At 33.8% G+C, this 23,393-nt stretch overlaps 1 protein-coding gene across 4 annotated transcripts in view; it reads right to left on the bottom strand.

The window, feature by feature from the left end:
• Positions 1-23,393, bottom strand: part of fz2 (frizzled 2) — a 604,999-nt gene that overhangs the window by 446,577 nt on the left and 135,029 nt on the right. For all 4 annotated transcript variants that reach the window (XM_073986043.1, XM_073986045.1, XM_073986047.1 and 1 more), the window contains one exon: positions 21,277-21,316. The gene's annotated coding sequence lies outside the window, so the exon portion shown is untranslated. The remainder of the gene's footprint in view (positions 1-21,276; positions 21,317-23,393) is intronic.

Genomic DNA, 23,393 nt, shown 5'->3' with positions numbered 1-23,393 from the left:
AAAGTGTTGTCGGTACATAAATCTAACGATGTATCACATCCTCGATCTACAAATTTGCTGACAAGTACTTGCCCAACTTGTTCTGGCCAGAGCCACGTTCTTCGTCTCTGCCCGCAGTTTATTGAACTATCATTTGAGGACAAATTCTCGATTGTGAAAAAGCATAATTATTGCATAAATTGCTTATGTCGTGGTCATGCTGTTAAGAAATGTAACAGCAAATATAGTTGCAACTTGTGCAAACAACGGCACCATAGCCTTCTCCACCGACCACAGGTTAGAAGAGTTATTGCTCCGACCACATCAAAACTGTCTCCGTCTTTTACTGAAGTCAAAAGTCGAGATCACAGTTGTGTTTTGTCGCAGCCCCTACACCCTCCAGGCATTTCTACATTGCCCTGCACTTTTCCGGCTTTTACGAATGTCAAAAGTCGAGAGTCTAAGTGTACTATGTCGACCCGCTCTCCTAACAGACGCCAAAGCAATCATCCAGACTCTAATACCTTGGGCAATAGTAAAGTTCTTGCTGCGCCATCTTCGTTGAAACCCACTCCGCCTTTTACCAAAGTCAAAAGTCGAGGATTCACTTCTTCATTGTCGAGATCACACGCATCTCCGGCTTTTACGAAGGTCAAAAGCCAAGTGTTTAGCCCTTCTTTGTCGTGCTCGAATACCTCTCCGGCTTTTTCCAAGATCAAAAGTCAAGTATTTAGTCCCTCTTTGTCGCGTTCAACCTCCTCCCCGGCTTTTACTGATGTCAAAAGTCGAGAACTTCGTTGGTTGGATCGGTCTTCGGACAACACCAAACTCATCCTCAGATAATAGTTTGCTTTTGGTAACGGCCAAAAATAGTTTTGAATTCGTAGCTTCCCAAAAATCTATTTTCGGGTACCTCCTTACGGGTTCAGTTCCTACCGTCTCTAGCACATAACCTCACAATCGATAGTACTATTGAAAATCGACCACTATAGTTAATTGTTGAAACAACTCGGTATAATTATATTCTTGCAAGCTAAAATTGAATTGTTCAATGACTCGTCTCCACATTCTTGAATCGAGCGAATATCGGAGTCGATCATTTCATAATTACTCGTTTGTAGAAATCGCTAATTTGAACTATAGCTCACTTGGGAGTCTGAATTTACGTTCATGAATCTTCTTACTGACATATTGGTATAATATTATTAATCTTTATCGTAATTATTCCTAGCTTTAATTTGTTGATCCACGCTTACGTGTATCAAGGTGGGCGGCAATGTATAAGTTAGATACTTTGTCCCTCAACTTCCCCTGCTCGATCAATCACGGATGCTGATTGGCGCACTGGCATCTCCTCTACAATTCCCTCTGCGGATACCGTAGTGTGCGGATCGCCGCTGGGCATCGGTTGTTGTCGGTTTGCTCGCCTTGTTACACTTTGCTCTCACTGGAATAATTGTACTTGTAGTAGTATATGACATGGGATCCTCTGCGATCACTCAGAACCTCTGCGTTCACTTGTCATTAGTCATTTGTCGAAGAATAACGTCTACGCGTTATTACAAAAAGGCCTCTGTCGCCAATACCACCGATTACAAAAGGTAATCTCTTTGTTGTTAGAAAAGAATTGAATCACAATAAACTTCCAGCATATTATTATATTTAAACTGATACTGCTTGTGTTTTTATTTCTTTGGTTCTTTTCTCCCTCCACTGCTCATCATACGGTAATCCTGAGTTATCGAAGAAACCTATGGATTTCCCCTCCCTCACCTAAACACCGCACATAAAACTCATTAATGTCCTCGCACACAAAAGTGGCAGTGCAAATGAAAGAGTGCTGCGTAAGCGAAACGAAGGATGATAATTATATTTATTGTTACCAAAAAAAAAAAAAATGACAGCTAGAAATACCAATGACAAGTGGTCAGAATGGGGCTAGGTTGAAAATTTTAAAGGATCCAAACCCTATTCAAATAAAGCACTTTATGGATGGATTTTTTAAAGAAAACTTTTCCTACCATAAAAGGCCTCAATACGTGGATTTTTTAAAGAAAATTTTTCCTACCACAAAAGGCCTCAATACGTGGATTTTTTAAAGAAATTTTTTCCTACCACAAATGGCCTCATACGTGGATTTTTTAAAGAAAAATTTTCCTACCACAAAAGGTCTCAATACGTGGATATTTTAAAGAAAATTTTTCCTATCACAAAAGGCCTCAATACGTGGATTTTTTTAAGAATTTTTTTCCTACCACATAACGCCTCAATACGTGGATTTTTTTAAGAATTTTTTTCCTAACACAAAGGGCCTCAATACGTGGGTTTTTTAAAGAATTTTTTTCCTACCACAAAAGGCCTCAATACGTGGATTTATTAAAGAATTTTTTTCCTACCACAAAAGGCCTCAATACGTGGATTTTTTAAAGAATTTTTTTCCTAGCACAACAGGCCTCAATACGTTGGTTTTTTAAAGAATTTTTTTCCTACCACAAAACGCCTCAATACGTGGATTTTTTTAAGAATTTTTTTCCTAACACAAATGGCCTCATACGTGGATTTTTTAAAGAAAAATTTTCCTACCACAAAAGGTCTCAATACGTGGATATTTTAAAGAAAATTTTTCCTATCACAAAAGGCCTCAATACGTGGATTTTTTAAAGAAATTTTTTCCCACCACAAAAGGCCTCAATACGTGGATTTTTTAAAGAAATTTTTTCCCACCACAAAAGGCCTCAATACGTGGATTTTTTAAAGAAATTTTTTCCTACCACAAAAGGCCTCAATACGTGGATTTTTTATAGAAAAATTTTCCTACCACAAAAGGCCTCAATACGTGGATTTTTTATAGAAAAATTTTCCTACCACAAAAGGCCTCAATACGTGGATTTTTTATAGAAAAATTTTCCTACCACAAAAGGCCTCAATACGTGGATTTTTTAAAGAAATTTTTTCCTACCACAAAAGGCCTCAATACGTGGATTTTTTAAAGAAATTTTTTCCTACCACAAAAGGCCTCAATACGTGGATTTTATAAAGAATTTTTTTCCTACCACAAAAGTTGTCAGTACGTGGATTTTTTAAAGAAATTTTTTCCTACCACAAAAGGCCTCATTACGTGAATTTTTTAAAGAAATTTTTTCCTACCACAAAAGGCCTCAATACGTGGATTTTTTAAAGAAATTTTTTCCTACCACAAAAGGCCTCAATACGTGGATTTTTTAAAGAAATTTTTTCCTACCACAAAAGGCCTCAATACGTGGATTTTTTATAGAAAAATTTTCCTACCACAAAAGGCCTCAATACGTGGATTTTTTAAAGAAATTTTTTCCTACCACAAAAGGCCTCAATACGTGGATTTTTTAAAGAAATTTTTTCCAAGCACAAAAGGCCATAATACGTGGATTTTTAAAGAAATTTTTTCCTACCACAAAAGGCCTCAATACGTGGATTTTTTAAAGAAATTTTTTCCTACCACAAAAGGCCTCAATACGTGGATTTTTTAAAGAAATTTTTTCCTACCACAAAAGGCCTCAATACGTGGATTTTATAAAGAATTTTTTTCCTACCACAAAAGTTGTCAGTACGTGGATTATTTAAAGAAGTTTTTTTCCTACCACAAAAGGCCTCATTACGTGGATTTTTTAAAGAAATTTTTTCCTACCACAAAAGGCCTCAATACGTGGATTTTTTAAAGAAATTTTTTCCTACCACAAAAGGCCTCAATACGTGGATTTTTTAAAGAAATTTTTTCCTACCACAAAAGGCCTCAATACGTGGATTTTTTATAGAAAAATTTTCCTACCACAAAAGGCCTCAATACGTGGATTTTTTATAGAAAAATTTTCCTACCACAAAAGGCCTCAATACGTGGATTTTTTAAAGAAATTTTTTCCTACCACAAAAGGCCTTAATACGTGGATTTTTAAAGAAATTTTTTCCTACCACAAAAGGCCTCAATACGTGGATTTTTTAAAGAAATTTTTTCCTACCACAAAAGGCCTCAATACGTGGATTTTATAAAGAATTTTTTTCCTACCACAAAAGTTGTCAGTACGTGGATTTTTTAAAGAAATTTTTTCCTACCACAAAAGGCCTCATTACGTGGATTTTTTAAAGAAATTTTTTCCTACCACAAAAGGCCTCAATACTTGGTTTTTTTAAGAAATTTTTTCCTACCACAAAAGGCCTCAATACGTGGATTTTTTAAAGAAAAAATTTCCTACCACAAAAGGCCTCAATACGTGGATTTTTTAAAGAATTTTTTCCTACCACAAAAGGCCTCAATACGTGGATTTTTTAAAAAAAAAATTTCCTACCACAAAAGGCCTCAATACGTGGATTTTTTAAAGAAATTTTTTCCTATCACAAAATGGCCTCAATACGTGGATTTCTTAAAGAAAATTTTTCCTACCACAAAATGGCCTGAATACGTGGAGTTTTTAAAGAAAATTTTTCCTACCACAAAAGGCCAGAATACGTGGAGTTTTTAAAGAAAATTTTTCCTACCAAAAAAGGCCTCAAATAAGTGGATTTTTTAAAGAAATTCTTTCCTACCACAAAAGTTGTCAATACGTGGATTTTTTAAAGAAAATTTTCCCACCACAAAAGTTGTCAATACGTGGATTTTTTAAAGAAATTTTTTCCTACCACAAAAGGCCTCAATACGTGGGTTTTTTAAAGAATTTTTTTCCTACCACAAAAGTTGTCAGTATGTGGATTTTTTAAAGAAATTTTTTCCTACCACAAAAGGCCTCAATACGTGGATTTTTTAAAGAAATTTTTTCCTACCACAAAAGGCCTCAATACGTGGATTTTTTAAAGAAATTTTTTCCTACCACAAAAGGCCTCAATACGTGGATTTTTTAAAGAAATTTTTTCCTACCACAAAAGGCCTCAATACGTGGATTTTTTAAAGAAATTTTTTCCTACCACAAAAGGCCTCAATACGTGGATTTTTTAAAGAAATTGTTTCCTACCACAAAAGGCCTCAATACGTGGATTTTTTAAAGAAATTTTTTCCTACCACAAAAGGCCTCAATACGTGAAGCTATTAAAGAAATTTTTTCCTAACACAAAAGGCCTCAATACGTGGATTTTTTAAAGAAAATTTTTACTACCACAAAAGGCCTCAATACGTGGATTTTTTAAACAAAATTTTTCCTACCACAAAAGGCCTCAATACGTGGATTTTTTAAAGAAATTTTTTCCTACCACAAAAGGCCTCAATACGTGGATTTTTTAAAGAAATTTTTTCCTACCACAAAAGGCCTCAATACGTGGATTTTTTAAAGAATTTTTTTCCTACCACAAAAGGCCTCAATACGTGGATTTTTTAAAGAAATTTTTTCCTACCACAAAAGGCCTCAATACGTGGATTTTTTAAAGAAATTTTTTCCTACCACAAAAGGCCTCAATACGTGTATTTTTTAAAGAAATTTTTTCCTACCACAAAAGGCCTCAATACGTGGATTTTTTAAAGAAATTTTTTCCTACCACAAAAGGCCTCAATACGTGGATTTTTTAAAGAAATTTTTTCCTACCACAAAAGGCCTCAATACGTGGATTTTTTAAAGAAAATTTTTACTACCACAAAAGTCCTCAATACGTGGATTTTTTAAAGAAATTTTTCCTACCACAAAAGGCTTCAATACTTGGATTTTTTAAACAAATTTTTTCCTACCACTAAAGGCCTCAATACGTGGATTTTTAAAGATTTTTTTCCCACCACCAAAGGCATCAAAACGTTGAATTTTTAAAGAATTTTTTTCCTACCACAAAAGGTCTCAATACTTGGATTTTTTAAACAAATTTTTTCCTACCACAAAATGCCTCAATACGTGGATTTTTTAAACAAATTTTTTCCTACCGCAAAAGGCCTCAATACGTGGATTTTTTAAAGAAATTTTTTCCTACCACAAAAGGCCTCAATACGTGGATTTTTTAAAGAAATTTTTTCCTACCACAAAAGGCCTCAATACGTGGATTTTTTAAAGAAATTTTTTCCAACCACAAAAGGCCTCAATACGTGGATTTTTTAAAGAAATTTTTTCCTACCACAAAAGGCCTCAATACGTGGATTTTTTAAAGAAATTTTTTCCTACCACAAAAGGCCTCAATACGTGGATTTTTTAAAGAATTTTTTTCCTACCACAAAAGGCCTCAATACGTGGATTTTTTAAAGAAATTTTTTCCTACCACAAAAGGCCTCAATACGTGGATTTTTTAAAGAAATTTTTTCCTACCACAAAAGGCCTCAATACGTGGATTTTTTAAAGAAATTTTTTCCTACCACAAAAGGCCTCAATACGTGGATTTTTTAAAGAAATTTTTTCCTACCACAAAAGGCCTCAATACGTGGATTTTTTAAAGAATTTTTTTCTTACCACAAAAGGCCTCAATACGTGGATTTTTTAAAGAATTTTTTTCCTACCACAAAAGGCCTCAATACGTGGATTTTTTAAAGAATTTTTTTCTTACCACAAAAGGCCTCAATACGTGGATTTTTTAAAGAATTTTTTTCCTACCACAAAAGGCCTCAATACGTGGATTTTTTAAAGAAATTTTTTCCTACCACAAAAGGCCGCAACACGTGGATTTTTTAAAGAAATTTTTTCCTACCACAAAAGGCCTCAATACGTGGATTTTTTAAAGAAATTTTTTCCTACCACAAAAGGCCTCAATACGTGGATTTTTTAAAGAAATTTTTTCCTACCACAAAAGGCCTCAATACGTGGATTTTTTAAAGAAATTTTTTCCTACCACAAAAGGCCTCGATACGTGGATTTTTTAAAGAAATTTTTTCCTACCACAAAAGGCATCAATACGTGGATTTTTTAAAGAAATTTTTTCCTACCACAAAAGGCCTCAATACGTGGATTTTTTAAAGAAATTTTTTCCTACCACAAAAGGCCTCAATACGTGGATTTTTTAAAGAATTTTTTTCTTACCACAAAAGGCCTCAATACGTGGATTTTTTAAAGAATTTTTTTCCTACCACAAAAGGCCTCAATACGTGGATTTTTTAAAGAATTTTTTTCTTACCACAAAAGGCCTCAATACGTGGATTTTTTAAAGAATTTTTTTCCTACCACAAAAGGCCTCAATACGTGGATTTTTTAAAGAAATTTTTTCCTACCACAAAAGGCCGCAACACGTGGATTTTTTAAAGAAATTTTTTCCTACCACAAAAGGCCTCAATACGTGGATTTTTTAAAGAAATTTTTTCCTACCACAAAAGGCCTCAATACATGGATTTTTTAAAGAAATTTTTTCCTACCACAAAAGGCCTCAATACATGGATTTTTTAAAGAAATTTTTTCCTACCACAAAAGGCCTCAATACGTGGATTTTTTAAAGAAATTTTTTCCTACCACAAAAGGCCTCAATACGTGGATTTTTTAAAGAAATTCTTTCCTACCACAAAAGGCCTCAATACGTGGATTTTTTAAAGAAATTTTTTCCTACCACAAAAGGCATCAATACGTGGATTTTTTAAAGAAATTTTTTCCTACCACAAAAGGCCTCAATACGTGGATTTTTTAAAGAAATTTTTTCCTACCACAAAAGGCCTCAATACGTGGATTTTTTAAAGAAATTTTTTCCTACCACAAAAGGCCTCAATACGTGGATTTTTTAAAGAAATTTTTTCCTACCACAAAAGGCCTCAATACGTGGATTTTTTAAAGAAATTTTTTCCTACCACAAAAGGCATCAATACGTGGATTTTTTAAAGAAATTTTTTCCTACCACAAAAGGCCTCAATACGTGGATTTTTTAAAGAAATTTTTTCCTACCACAAAAGGCCTCAACACGTGAATTTTTTAAAGAAAAATTTTCCTACCTCAAAAGGCCTCAATACGTGGATTTTTTAAAGAAATTTTTTCCTACCACAAAAGGCCTCAATACGTGGATTTTTTAAAGAAAAATTTTCCTACCACAAAAGGCCTCAATACGTGGATTTTTTAAAGAAAAATTTTCCTACCACAAAAGTCCTCAATACGTGGATTTTTTAAAGAAAATTTTTCCTACCACAAAAGTCCTCAATACGTGGATTTTTTAAAGAAAATTTTTCCTACCACAAAAGTCCTCAATACGTGGATTTTTTAAAGAAAATTTTTCCTACCACAAAAGGCCTCAATACGTGGATTTTTTAAAGAATTTTTTTCCTACCACAAAAGGCCTCAATACGTGGATTTTTTAAAGAAATTTTTTCCTGCCACAAAAGGCCTCAATACGTGGATTTTTTAAAGAATTTATTTCCTACCACAAAAGGCCTCAATACGTGGATTTTTTAAAGAATTTAATTCCTACCACAAAAGGCCTCAATACGTGGATTTTTTAAAGAAAAATTTTCCTACCACAAAAGGCCTCAATACGTGGATTTTTTAAAGAAAAATTTTCCTACCACAAAAGGCCTCAATACGTGGATTTTTTAAAGAAAATTTTTCTTACCACAAAAGACCTCAATACGTGGATTTTTTGAAGAAATTTTTCTTACCTCAAAAGGCTTAATACGTGGATTTTTTAAAGAATTTTTTTCCTACCACAAAAGTACGTGGATATTTTAAATAAATTTTTTTTCTACCACAAAAGTACGTGGATTTTTTAAAGAAATTTTTTTCCTACCACAAAAGTACGTGGATTTTTAAAGAAAATTTTTCCTACCCCAAAAAGCCTCAATACGTGGATTTTTTAAATAAAAAATTTCCTACCACAAAAGGCCTCAATACGTGGATTTTTTAAAGAAAAAATTTCCTACCACAAAAGGCCTCAATACGTGGATTTTTTAAACAAAAAATTTCCTACCACAAAAGGCCTCAATACGTGGATTTTTTAAAGAAAAAATTTCCTACCACAAAAGGCCTCAATACGTGGATTTTTTAAAGAAATTTTTTCCTACCACAAAAGGCCTCAATACGTGGATTTTTTAAAGAAATTTTTTCCTACCACAAAAGGCCTCAATACGTGGATTTTTTAAAGAATTTTTTTCTTACCACAAAAGGCCTCAATACGTGGATTTTTTAAAGAATTTTTTTCCTACCACAAAAGGCCTCAATACGTGGATTTTTTAAAGAATTTTTTTCTTACCACAAAAGGCCTCAATACGTGGATTTTTTAAAGAATTTTTTTCCTACCACAAAAGGCCTCAATACGTGGATTTTTTAAAGAAATTTTTTCCTACCACAAAAGGCCGCAACACGTGGATTTTTTAAAGAAATTTTTTCCTACCACAAAAGGCCTCAATACGTGGATTTTTTAAAGAAATTTTTTCCTACCACAAAAGGCCTCAATACGTGGATTTTTTAAAGAAATTTTTTCCTACCACAAAAGGCCTCAATACGTGGATTTTTTAAAGAAATTTTTTCCTACCACAAAAGGCCTCGATACGTGGATTTTTTAAAGAAATTTTTTCCTACCACAAAAGGCATCAATACGTGGATTTTTTAAAGAAATTTTTTCCTACCACAAAAGGCCTCAATACGTGGATTTTTTAAAGAAATTTTTTCCTACCACAAAAGGCCTCAATACGTGGATTTTTTAAAGAATTTTTTTCTTACCACAAAAGGCCTCAATACGTGGATTTTTTAAAGAATTTTTTTCCTACCACAAAAGGCCTCAATACGTGGATTTTTTAAAGAATTTTTTTCTTACCACAAAAGGCCTCAATACGTGGATTTTTTAAAGAATTTTTTTCCTACCACAAAAGGCCTCAATACGTGGATTTTTTAAAGAAATTTTTTCCTACCACAAAAGGCCGCAACACGTGGATTTTTTAAAGAAATTTTTTCCTACCACAAAAGGCCTCAATACGTGGATTTTTTAAAGAAATTTTTTCCTACCACAAAAGGCCTCAATACATGGATTTTTTAAAGAAATTTTTTCCTACCACAAAAGGCCTCAATACATGGATTTTTTAAAGAAATTTTTTCCTACCACAAAAGGCCTCAATACGTGGATTTTTTAAAGAAATTTTTTCCTACCACAAAAGGCCTCAATACGTGGATTTTTTAAAGAAATTCTTTCCTACCACAAAAGGCCTCAATACGTGGATTTTTTAAAGAAATTTTTTCCTACCACAAAAGGCATCAATACGTGGATTTTTTAAAGAAATTTTTTCCTACCACAAAAGGCCTCAATACGTGGATTTTTTAAAGAAATTTTTTCCTACCACAAAAGGCCTCAATACGTGGATTTTTTAAAGAAATTTTTTCCTACCACAAAAGGCCTCAATACGTGGATTTTTTAAAGAAATTTTTTCCTACCACAAAAGGCCTCAATACGTGGATTTTTTAAAGAAATTTTTTCCTACCACAAAAGGCATCAATACGTGGATTTTTTAAAGAAATTTTTTCCTACCACAAAAGGCCTCAATACGTGGATTTTTTAAAGAAATTTTTTCCTACCACAAAAGGCCTCAACACGTGAATTTTTTAAAGAAAAATTTTCCTACCTCAAAAGGCCTCAATACGTGGATTTTTTAAAGAAATTTTTTCCTACCACAAAAGGCCTCAATACGTGGATTTTTTAAAGAAAAATTTTCCTACCACAAAAGGCCTCAATACGTGGATTTTTTAAAGAAAAATTTTCCTACCACAAAAGTCCTCAATACGTGGATTTTTTAAAGAAAATTTTTCCTACCACAAAAGTCCTCAATACGTGGATTTTTTAAAGAAAATTTTTCCTACCACAAAAGTCCTCAATACGTGGATTTTTTAAAGAAAATTTTTCCTACCACAAAAGGCCTCAATACGTGGATTTTTTAAAGAATTTTTTTCCTACCACAAAAGGCCTCAATACGTGGATTTTTTAAAGAAATTTTTTCCTGCCACAAAAGGCCTCAATACGTGGATTTTTTAAAGAATTTATTTCCTACCACAAAAGGCCTCAATACGTGGATTTTTTAAAGAATTTAATTCCTACCACAAAAGGCCTCAATACGTGGATTTTTTAAAGAAAATTTTTCCTACCACAAAAGGCCTCAATACGTGGATTTTTTAAAGAAAAATTTTCCTACCACAAAAGGCCTCAATACGTGGATTTTTTAAAGAAAATTTTTCTTACCACAAAAGACCTCAATACGTGGATTTTTTGAAGAAATTTTTCTTACCTCAAAAGGCTTAATACGTGGATTTTTTAAAGAATTTTTTTCCTACCACAAAAGTACGTGGATATTTTAAATAAATTTTTTTTCTACCACAAAAGTACGTGGATTTTTTAAAGAAATTTTTTTCCTACCACAAAAGTACGTGGATTTTTAAAGAAAATTTTTCCTACCCCAAAAAGCCTCAATACGTGGATTTTTTAAATAAAAAATTTCCTACCACAAAAGGCCTCAATACGTGGATTTTTTAAAGAAAAAATTTCCTACCACAAAAGGCCTCAATACGTGGATTTTTTAAACAAAAAATTTCCTACCACAAAAGGCCTCAATACGTGGATTTTTTAAAGAAAAAATTTCCTACCACAAAAGGCCTCAATACGTGGATTTTTTAAAGAAAAAATTTCCTACCACAAAAGGCCTCAATACGTGGATTTTTTAAAGAAAAAATTTCCTACCACTAAAGGCCTCAATACGTGGATTTTTTAAAGAAAAAATTTCCTACCACAAAAGGCCTCAATACGTGGATTTTTTAAAGAAAAAATTTCCTACCACAAAAGGCCTCAATACGTGGATTTTTTAAAGAAAAAATTTCCTACCACAAAAGGCCTCAATACGTGGATTTTTTAAAGAAAAAATTTCCTACCACAAAAGGCCTCAATACGTGGATTTTTTAAAGAAAAAATTTCCTACCACAAAAGGCCTCAATACGTGGATTTTTTAAAGAAAAAATTTCCTACCACAAAAGGCCTCAATACGTGGATTTTTTAAAGAAAAAATTTCCTACCACAAAAGGCCTCAATACGTGGATTTTTTAAAGAAAATTTTTCCTACCACAAAAGTTTTCTTTACGTGGATTTTTAAAGAAAATTTTTTTCTATCACAAACGTTTTCTTTACGTGGATTTTTAAACAAATTTTTGTCCTACCTTTAAAATAACCAACGAGGATACAACTTATACTAGAGAACAGCTAATCCCTCTACAAACCCCCTCCCCAAAAAGGTAGTAGTTTCGGCATTTCCATAATTCAAATAACAATGATTACAAGTTCCCATTTTTTGTTTCGAAACTCTCATTGTTGTATTCGGGAGTATTAGTAGTGAAAGACCACTGCTGGTATTCAACACCCAAAACACTTGAAATCATTTGTCTTTGTCCATTGATGGTGGGTACAAAGTTCCAAAAAAAATGTTCCCCAAAAATACGATTACCAAGCATCTATGGTGCTACGTCTGGTTTTTTTTTCTCCTCATCCGAACATTTATTTGGCTAAAATGGCTGTAAATATTGTAACAAAATGGTGGCATCAAATGTTTGGTCATATCTCAAATCACCTAACACACTGCTCACTCCATCCCAAACAAAAAAATTGGAAGAGTGTTTGTGAAATTGAGATGCTTTGCCTTGCCATGGCACTGGTGTTCAATTTAAATGCAGACACGTTTCGGCTTTTGTGCATAAATGTGTTCTAACAAACAATTTTCATATAAAATTTATAAACTCTCCCAAAGTTCCCTCACTCAGTGTTACTATGTGAATATGGGTTTATTAGAAAGTGTTGGGGGTTGGGTGAGGATGTTTTTCTAAACATTCCCTATTCGTATTAAATTACCTAAGTACAGATGTGGTCAGTTTGTTAGTTAGTAAGAGGTCCTGGCTGTTATGTGAATGCGAATGTGTGCTCAAATGAAAACCATATTTACCAATACATTTACAAATGATGTTTGGTTTTGAGCTCGGTGGGTGAGTGGGTGTTGAGATGGGGGACATATGGCCATACTCAACTGATACATTTTGAAAATTAAAGAGACATTTCGAAATTTATAAAGTGAGATTCATGTTTTTAAATACTTTTTAATTCACACAAATGTGGATTTTATAAACATTTTTTTTATTTACCTAAATGTGGATTTTTATAGCATTTTTCATTCACCCAAAGACCACAAAACGTGGATTTTTTAAAGAATTTTTTTTCATTCACCCAAAGACCACAAAACGTGGATTTTTAAAGAATTTTTTCATTCACCCAAAGACCACAAAACGTGGATCTTTTAAAGAAATTTTTCATTCACCCAAAGACCACAAAACGTGGATTTTTTAAAGAAATTTTTTCATTCACCCAAACACCACAAAACGTGGATTTTTTAAAGAAATTTTTTCATTCACCCAAAGACCACAAAACGTGGATTTTTTAAAGAAATTTTTTCATTCACCCAAACACCACAAAACGTGGATTTTTTAAAGAAATTTTTTCATTCACCCAAAGACCACAAAACGTGTATTTTTTAAAGAAATTTTTTCATTCAGCAAAAGACCACAAAACGTGGATTTTTTAAAGAAATTTTTTCATTCACCCAAAGACCACAAAACGTAGATTTTTTAAAGAACTTTTTTCATTCACAAAACGTGTTTTTTTTGAGAATTGGAAGTCATCTTAGGCACCATCCCATGTTACCTTCCCGTAACAAATAATTATATTGTTTACATTAGTCTTCCTGCCCACCAAGTCCTTAGCTCACACATGACAACATATAAATATTTACCAATGGCAACATTTACTTCCAGCTAAAACTTCGTGCAAATGTTCCCCCCTTTTTAAATATTCCACATATATACATATAGATATGTATTTCTTCATGCAATATATATGAACTCTTATTACGGTACAATGGTTCCTGTTTTTGTCTGCCCTGACACATGCTTAGTACATATTATTGTCTCACCCTTCTGCATTGTCATACATAGGAAATTGTTTAGTTTCCCGTTTTAGTTCCCAACGATTAGGCCTTATTCCTTTTTTCTGTGCTTTATTGAATGGGGTGTAGAAAATATGGCGTTCCTGTAACGTTCTTGTCATTATGAATTTCTTGCAATGTGTAGTAATATGCCTTCATTTTGTCTCTATGACATACATACACACATATTTACTAATATCGTACTCATACAATATTCATGGCCCGAACTATTTGTCTAACATACACTTAGCACACAATTCTTATTAACAGTTAGGAAAATTGCAGGATATAGTTTTTTTAATATAAAACAGGACTAAGGAGGGCAGAGAAAACAGCAACATATTTGTTTAGGTTAAGGAAAAGGGACTTTAACTCAAACAAGTAACATGAGTGAAATGAAGCTCAAATGTTAGAGGTTTCTTCTATAGGCCTCTTTAGTTAGTAATGAGTAGAAAAAGTGGTCTTATATTGTAAAATGTTAAAGAAGTAACCCACTATTGTTATGATTACCAGAAATGCAGAAGGTAGTTTGTTTGCATTACTTTGTAATTTGTTATTCGGCTTGTGTTGCTCCGAAGTTTTTGAGTATCTGATATGCACGAATGTGTTCGTATACTTTCCCAGCAAAAAGTGTGCCGCCAAGGAGGCAGTTAGATCATACATATGTACAAGTCGACGCCTCCAAACAATAGTATGCTAAGTCGACTTAGCATGTTTTCAAGTTCTTTACATTTTTATATTTAACATCCTTTAACTTAAATTCTGTCAAATTTTGGTAATAATCGGACAATCCGAACAGAAGTTATAAACAAATATTTACTTAGCATAGTACTGAAGGTCAAAGAAATTTCCAAACTTTTAGACCTTGTCCTGCAAAACTCACTGTTCAGAATTAGCAAAATATTATTTGGAGGTGTCGAACATCCTTTAACTTAAATTCTGTCAAATTTTGGTAATGATCGGTCAATCCGAACAGAAGTTGTAAACAAATATTGACTTAGCATAGTACTGAAGTTCAAAAAAATTTCCACACTTTGAGAGCTTCTCCTGCAAAACTCACTTTTTAGACTTAGCATACTATTATTTGGAGGTGTCGAAGTGATGTGTAAGTGCATCAAATAATGCATTTTCACTCATGATTCTTACAAGAGCGTGACTACTGAAAGAGGCACTCCATTGCACTGCATTTTAACTGACCCTTTGGCAATGCATTTTAACTGAGCCTTTAGCATTGCATTTTAACTGACCCTCTAGCACTGGATTTTAACTAACCCTTTGGGGCTAGAATAGGATGCAGTCTAAAGCACGTGTTTTGATACATTCTGTGGAATGTGTGCAAGCCATTACAAAATATCCCAGAACAAATAAAATGCATTTATTATTTGTGTAAAACAAATATATTAAGAACTTTATTACATTAACACAAACTATGAAAATTCTCCATTGAATTCAATAAGATTTCGACATGTACTCCAACATCCCTCCATTGCGAAATTTTCTTCTCGTGAGTTACCGGAAAAATGTTCACAAATTAAATATTTTTTATTTTACATTAACAAATTTTTGGAAATGTTAACACGTTTATCTCTTTTTGGAAAATGTATGCCTCTGCCTATAGAGATGTACAAACTGATTTATGTACTTGTAGGGATCTCTAACAACTGCTAATAAAATGTAGCGAACGGAGAGCCTTTAAAAAGTGACAAATGGTTGTGATTCTTTGGATTGCATCCAAATGCGGTTAAAATGTAAGGAAGGGAGTGCCTTTTTCACGACTCCGTTTGAATTGCATCAAAACATGCCGTGAAAGAACTAGTCCACATTGCACTACTTCCAATTTATTTTGCTGGGTTATCATAACCATTTCTGATAGAACACTTAGATCTCCATCAAATGTTACAGCGATATTCAAGTAGTGCATTCCGAAAAAATATATTTATGTTTTCGGATTGAATTGCTGAGTCGCATTCTACATATGGAGCGGATCTTATCATGCAGATCCTCAAAGTGAGCGTAGAGTTTTTGTCTCCAAGACTTATCGGAGTGTACTGAACAATACTAGAGAAAAATCATTTCGTATTGGCAGAATACTTCTAATTGCTATTTATTAAGGTCGCGTTATTCGTTAAAGAATTCTGAACACTGTTATCATAACTCCTTTATGGTGATCTAGTGATATCTCGGTTAAATATTTCCGTGAAACTCTTAGCACCTGTTATGACCAGTTTCAGAAGTTGCTATATATTATTATACAACTCTCGAGACCCTGCTCGGGCGCCATTGTAATTACCAGTGTACTTGCTTGCTTGGAATGGAATGATTTCCACGCTTTGGGGATTTGGGAAATGACAAAACTTCCACGTATTGGGGTCTTTGGTGGTAAGAAAAAATTTCATTAAAAATCTGCGTTTTGGGGTCTTTGGTGTGAAGAAAAAATTCATTAAAAAGTCTACGTTTTGGGGTCTCTGGAGATAAGAAAAAATTTACGTTGTTGGGTCTTTGGTGTTAAGAAAAATTTACTTTAATTTGGGTGAAAGAAAAAAAATTAAAAAATCTACGTTTTGGGGCCTTTGGATGAATGAAAAAAATTCTTAAAAAATCCACGTTTTTGGGCCTTTGGTTGAATGAAAAAATTCTTCAAAATTCCACAAGTCTTAAAAATTCCACGTTTTGGGTCCTGAATGAAAACAATTTTTTTAAAAATCCACGTTTCGAAGCCTTTGGGTGATTGAAAAAAAATCTTTAAAAAAATCCACGTTTTGGGGCCTCTTTGAATGAATGAAAACAATTCTCAAAAATTCCACGTTTTTGGGACTTTGGTTGAATAAAAAAATCTTAGAAAAATCCACGTTTTCGGGTTTTGGATGAATGAAAAAAAAAATTAAAAATCCACGTTTTGGGACCTTTGGGTGAATGAAAAAAATCTTAAAAAAATCCAATTTTTTGGTAATTAGGCGAAAAAATTCTTAAAAAATTTACTTTTTGAGGCCTTTAGATGAATGAAAAAATCTTAAAAAATCCACGTTTTGGTGACATTGGGTAAACGAAAAATTCACGTGTTGGAGCCTTTGGGTGAATTAAAAAAATTTTTTAAAAAATCCACGTCTTGGGGCCTTTTGGGTGAATGGAAAAAAATCTTAGGATGAATGAAAACAATTCTTAAAAAAATCTACGTTTTGGGGACTTTGGGTGAATGAAAAAATTCTTGAAAAATCCACGTTTTGGGGCCTTTGAGTAAATAAAAAGTTCACGTTTTGCGGCCTTTAAGTGAATGAAAAAATTCGCAAAAAAAATCCAGGTTTTGGAGCCTTTGGGTGAATGAAAAAAATCTTAAAAAATCCACGTTTCGAGGCCTTTGGGTGATTGAAAAAAAAAATCTTAAAAAAAAACTTAAAAATCCCAGTTTTGGGGCTTAAAAAATCCTCGTTTTCGGACATTTGGGTGAATGAAAAAATCCTAAAAAATCAAGGTTTTGGGGCCTTTTGGTAAATGAAAAAATTTTAAAAAATCTACGCCCTTTGTGTGAATGAAGAAGGTCCTAAAAATTCCACTTTTTGGGGCTTTTGGTGTTCGAAAAATTTTCTTTAAAAAAATCCACGCTTGAGATCTTTGATGGTAAAAAAATTACTTCAAAAAATCCACGTTTTGGTGTTTAAAAAAATACTATAAAAAATCCACGTGTTGGTGTTAATCTCTAAACAAATCCACGTTTTGGGGCGTTTGGGGGAATGAAAACAATTCTTAAAAAATTCACGTTTTGAGGCTTTTGGGTGAATGAAAAAATTCTTAAAAAAGTCTGCGTTTCGGGTCCTTTTGTTGAATGAAAACAATCTTAAAAAAATCCTCGCTTTGGATCTTTTGGGTGAATGAACAAATTCTTAAAAAACTCCAGGTTTTGGGGCCTTTGGGTGAATGAAAAAAATCATAAAAAATCCACGTTTTGGGCCCTTTGGGTGAAGGAAAAACATTCTTAAAAAATCTACGTTTTGGATATTTTGGGTGAATGAACAAATTCTTAAAAAACTCCAGGTTTTGGGTGAATGAAAAAAAATTCTTAAAAAGTCCTCGTTTTAGGCCATTTGAGTGAAGGAAAAAAATCTTAAAAATTTCACTTTTTGGGGCCTTAGGGCGAATAAACAAATCTTAAAAAAATCCATGTTTTTGGCCCTTTGGGTCAAGGAAAAAATCTTAAAAATTCCACTTTTGGGGGCCTTCGGTGTTAGAACAACTTTACCTTAAAAATCCACGTTTTGGGGTCTTTGGTATTATGAAAAATCTACTTTAAAAATCCACGCTTGGGATCTTTAATGTTAAAAAAATTACTTCAAAAATCCACGTTTTGGGGTCTTTGGTGTTAAAAAACATAATATAAACAAGTAAGAAAGGCGTTAAGTTCGGCCGGGCCGAACTTGTTATACCCTCCACCACAAGTTGTATTGAAGTAAAATGGAATAATTAGTTTCCTTTCGTGTATGAAGAAGACTTAATACTAAATTTCAGCAATTTATGGGGGATATTTCCAAACGTCGATCTATACCGACAAATTTCTGACGGAAAGTTTTTAGGCTCAAAGAAGACTAAATACCAAATTTCCTATATTTCGGTAAGAGAATGTGGCTAAAACTTAAAAAATACAGAAAATCAAGAAGTACGCTTCTATGGAAATACAGGAAGACGTGGCCCTATACTGATAATACTCTTCTGGAATATTTTATAACTCTTGCAAGACGAAATAACGAATTTCAGCCATTTCGGTTGGATATTGACGTCGCAATCTTCAGTATTAGGAAAATCGGGAGGTACCGTTGTATGGGGGCTATATCGAAACGTGGACCTATACCGACGAATTTTAGTCAGAAATGGGGCTATATGAAAGCGTGGACCTGTACAGACATATTTCTGGCGAACAGTTTTATATCACATTGAAGACTAAATACCAAATTTCAGCCATTTTGGTGGAATATTGAAGACGCAACCTTCAAAATACGAAAAATCGGGAGGTACCTTTCCATGGGGGCTATATGAAGGCATGGACCGATACCGACAAATTCTGGGGGAATGTTTTATACCACCAACGTAGACTAAGTACCAAATTTCAGCCATTTCAGTGTGATAATGAATCTAAAACCTTCAAAATACCGAAAATCGGGAGGTACCGTTCTATGGGGGCTATATGAAGGCATGGACCGATACCGACAAAATTTTGGAGGAAAGTTGTATACCCCCAACGTACACTAAGTACAAAATTTCAGCCATACCAGTGTCATAATGAAGCTAAAACCTTCAAAATACTGAAAATCGGGAGGTACCGTTCTATGGGGGCTATATAAAGGCATGGACCGATACCGACAAAATTTTGGAGGAAAGTTGTTTTACCCCAACGTAGACTAAGTACCAAATTTCAGCCATATCGGTGTGATAATGAAGCTAAAACCTTCAAAATACCGAAAATCGGGAGGTACCGTTCTATGAGGGCTATATGAAGGCGTGGACCGATACCGGCAAAATTCTGGGGGAAAGTTTTGTACCCTTAAAGAAGACTTAGTTCCAAATTTCAGCCATTTCGGTGCTATAATGAAACTAATACCTTCAAAATACCGAAAATCGGGTGGTACCGTTCTATGGCGGCTATATCAAAACGTGGAGCGATATAGCCCATTTTCAATACCAACCATCCTTCAAGTAATAAAAACTTCTGTACCAAATATTAATTCTCTATCTTTAAAATTGCGAGCTCTATCTTGATTTCAACAGACAGACAGACGGACATGGTTAAATCGACATATAATTTTATGCTGATCAATAATATATATATACTTTATGCGGTCTCCGACGATTATTTCGATGTGTTACAAACGGAATGACAAATTTAATTATGCGCTCCATATGGTGGAGGGTATAAAAATCCACGTTTTGAGGCTTTTGGGCGAATGGAAAAATTCTTAAAAAAACTGCGTTTCGGGCCCTTTTGGTGAATGAAACAAATCTTAAAAAAAATCCACGTTTTGGAGCCTTTGGGTTAATGAAAAAAATGCTTAAAAATCCTCGTTTTGGGCCCTTTGGGTTAATGAAAAAAAAATCCTAAAAAATCCACGTTTTTGGGCCTTTGGTGAAGGAAAAAGATTCTTAACTTATAGATGATTTGTCAACCAAAAGAGCTCTGGGAAACTTTATTACAAAATTATTCTTTTAAGAAAACTTCAATTTTGAATTCCCTGCTCGTGTCGCAATGTAATGATGGGTTTCTTGCGGTTGCTTCTCTAGACTAGCGACGGTATAGGGATTATTTTTGTGCTGTCTTAAGAAAAGTATTTAGCATTGACTCTGCAATACAATCGAGAGATTAATTCGAAGTCCCAGTCATAAATAAAGGGCTCTTTTGAGAACTCTTTTTTGAAGAAGCGGTTCCTTTATAGATTGTTTTGTGATCTATTGCTTGAAAAATATGTTTTAAAAATGTTTTATGATTTATTGACTCTTTTGGAATATAAAATTTGTGGTTGGCTATTTGTAGTCTGCTAGTCTTTTGAATAAATTATTTCTTAAGGAGTCTTGCCAGGTGTAATCCTTCCCATAACATTAGCTACATATTAATAGAAAAGTAAAGTTGGTGTAAAGGACCTACGCTAATTGCTTATAAAGGCAACTTATAATGACTTGCAAGCACAAAGTACCTTCTCTATGTTGCCTTTAATCCTTTGTAACTCGATTTTACTTCTTTGTACACAAAAAAAAAATATTTTCCACATACAATTTTCATAAAAGAAAATCCAACAGTAAACGATTTTCCATGTGATTAGTGCGATTGTGAATAGTAAAGAAGAAACGTATCAAAGAATATGTGCTGTATTTTTCTTTCCAGAGAGGGGAGCTATAAGTTATAGCCTATAACACATATCCCCGCAAAAGCAATCAGTAGCTGTTCAATAAGGCTATGCAAATTTGTTAGCACTCCAAGATGGGGGTAACCTACATAAATACTTCATTGATAATTTGTTTATCAAACATTTTTCGTTGCAATTCTGTTTTATTTTAACAGAAATTAGGATAGGCAAACGTTAAGAATATTTTCGCTCCAATTGATAAGTGAGGCAGGCATTTCGAATCGAACGTTTTCTGCAAAGCAAATTCAATTCAGGGACGTGTTCTCGTTATGGTTCATCGATAGATAAAATCAACATGAAGGAGGGTTGGCAAAGTGATTGATGAAATGAAGAGATAATTAGCAATCAATTTCATAGGAATCTAAGGTGGTGGTGGTGATTCAAAGCGTTTGAGAGATATAAGGAAAATCAATAAAATAAATTTCCAATGAGAAAGCAGAAGGCTGTACAGTGGTATGACAAGGGTTGCAGCTCCTTTCTTTGCTTCTGAACTGTATCATTGGTAGTAACATGCACTTCATATGGCCTTTGCCTCACCTAGAAGGTGAGTGTGACAAAAATAATTCATGTACTTACCATTTACTTTCTAATCCTTTGGTATAGATCACAAGAAAATCTAAAAAGAAAACAAAACAACTTCATTAATAAAAATGACACCTCATTACGTTAATAAAAAACAATTCTCATTTGTTTATTTTCATGTTTGGCCTGGCCAACATGTCTCTTAATTATTTTGTATTTTATGTTTTTATAACCGCATTAACAATTCACTTATATTGATGTCCCTCCCTCTTTTCCTACCCCTCCTTCCAATCTTTATCGACCATGTTTATGTTGCTTCATAAAGTTTTCAAGTGCTGCTTCGCCCGTCTCGTATCGTCTGTCAATGAGACACTTGACAATTTGTTTTAATATCTGTATTTTTTTATTTCTGCTACTCATATCTTTGCTGGTCCGCTTATGGAGCTTTTTTGTGACATTATTAAGTGTGTTGTCATTACAGCACTGGCTTACTGGCTGGCTGGCTGTCTAACCCGACGACTGTTGATTGTATGCCACTACATAATTTTCAATTTTTTATCAATGCTAATGCAATTTTGCCATGATTGGCAATCTGAGAATTACACAAAACACTTTACATTAAAAACTTGATAATGGCTTAAAGTGGTAATACTACCGCACCACAAATTGACATTTATTAAAAGCTAATAGATGTGGTGTTTAGTGGACGCTGGACAACATTGTAAACATAGCGGATTTGTTATTAAGGATTGCGAGTTAATACATTTGAAAAAAGCTAAACACTTCGTTGGAAAGCTCATGTGAAGCAAATCAACACGAAACTAAATGTTTGTTTGGCTAGCGCAAAAAAGACCGAGGTGGAAGTCTATCCCAAACTCAGGTTCAAGCAAGAACTTTTGCCATCCAAATAGGTATTCTTGAAGCACTAGCGAAGACATATAGGTCTTCAATGAAAAGACCTATAGATGTTATGAGAGAAGACCAACAGGTTATGAATGAAAAAACTTTTAATGAGAAACGAAGACCTAATATCTTCAAAGGGAACATCTTAAAGTAATCAATGAGAACATCTTAAGAAAAACTAAAACAAAGAAAATGCAAAGGTCTGTAGAAGAAGATCTAAAGGTCTTCAAGCGAACCCCTTAATGTTTTCAATGAGAAGACCGAAAGATCTTTAAGAGAATACCTAAGGGTCTTTCAGAGAAGCTTTACAATGAGAAAGGCTTCGATGATAAAAACTAAAGGTCTTCCATGAGAAGACAAAACGATATTCAATTAGAAATCCTTTCATGAGAAGATATATTTGATTAGATCTATGGACCCAAAGATCCTCACTCGAAGACCAAAGGTACTCAATCCCTAAATACTTTCATAAGAAGGCCTGAGGCAAACCAAACGGATGTCAAGCGAAATCTTAAATTAATCATTTAGAACATCAAAAGTTCGTCAATGAGATAGCCTTCATGAGAAGGCCGTATTGTCCTCAACCGAAGACCATAGGTTTTCCGGAGGAGGCTTAAAGGTCTTTAAGCGAAGACCTAAATGACTTCAAGCCATGGCCTAAAGGTATTCAATGTGGGAAAACCTTTCGAAGGCTTCTATAGAGAAAATAATTCTTCAAGTTATCTATAGAGAGAATATTTTTGAGGTATCGTATAATCACCGACCTCTTGATGATTTTTCTTCTTTAGACAGAAGAAGGCCCCTTTGGCATTTCTGCAGACAGTAGATAGAAGAAGACCTCAGTAGTTCGATATATAGAGGTCTTCTATAGACTCGGATCTCTTAAGGTCTGAAGACCGGATGAACATCTTTTGAGGTTTTCTATAGAGAGAAGAAAAAGAAATCTTAAGGACTTCTATGGACAGAGAAAAGCCGCTTGATGTATTCTGTAGATAAAATAAGGTTTCCTGAGATCTATTATATGCAGATAAATACCACCTTTGTAAGTCTTCTATGGAAGCAGAATTCTAGAGATCTTCTATAGACAGATGAATAAAGACCTATTGAGATTTTCTATAGACAGAGGAAGACCTCTTGATGTCTTGCATCGTTAAAGGATGGCCGCTTGAAGTCTCCTGTGGACTTGTGGTCTTCTGTGGGTAGAGGAAGACTTTTTGAGGTCTTCTATAGACATGAGGGGATTCCTTAGCAAAAGAAGCACCCTTGCG

This window comes from Musca autumnalis, unplaced genomic scaffold (genome assembly GCF_047663935.1).
Source record: "Musca autumnalis isolate F117 unplaced genomic scaffold, ASM4766393v1 scaffold_4, whole genome shotgun sequence".
Classification (NCBI taxonomy): domain Eukaryota; kingdom Metazoa; phylum Arthropoda; class Insecta; order Diptera; family Muscidae; genus Musca; species Musca autumnalis.
This window is presented reverse-complemented; position numbering and strand designations above follow the sequence as displayed.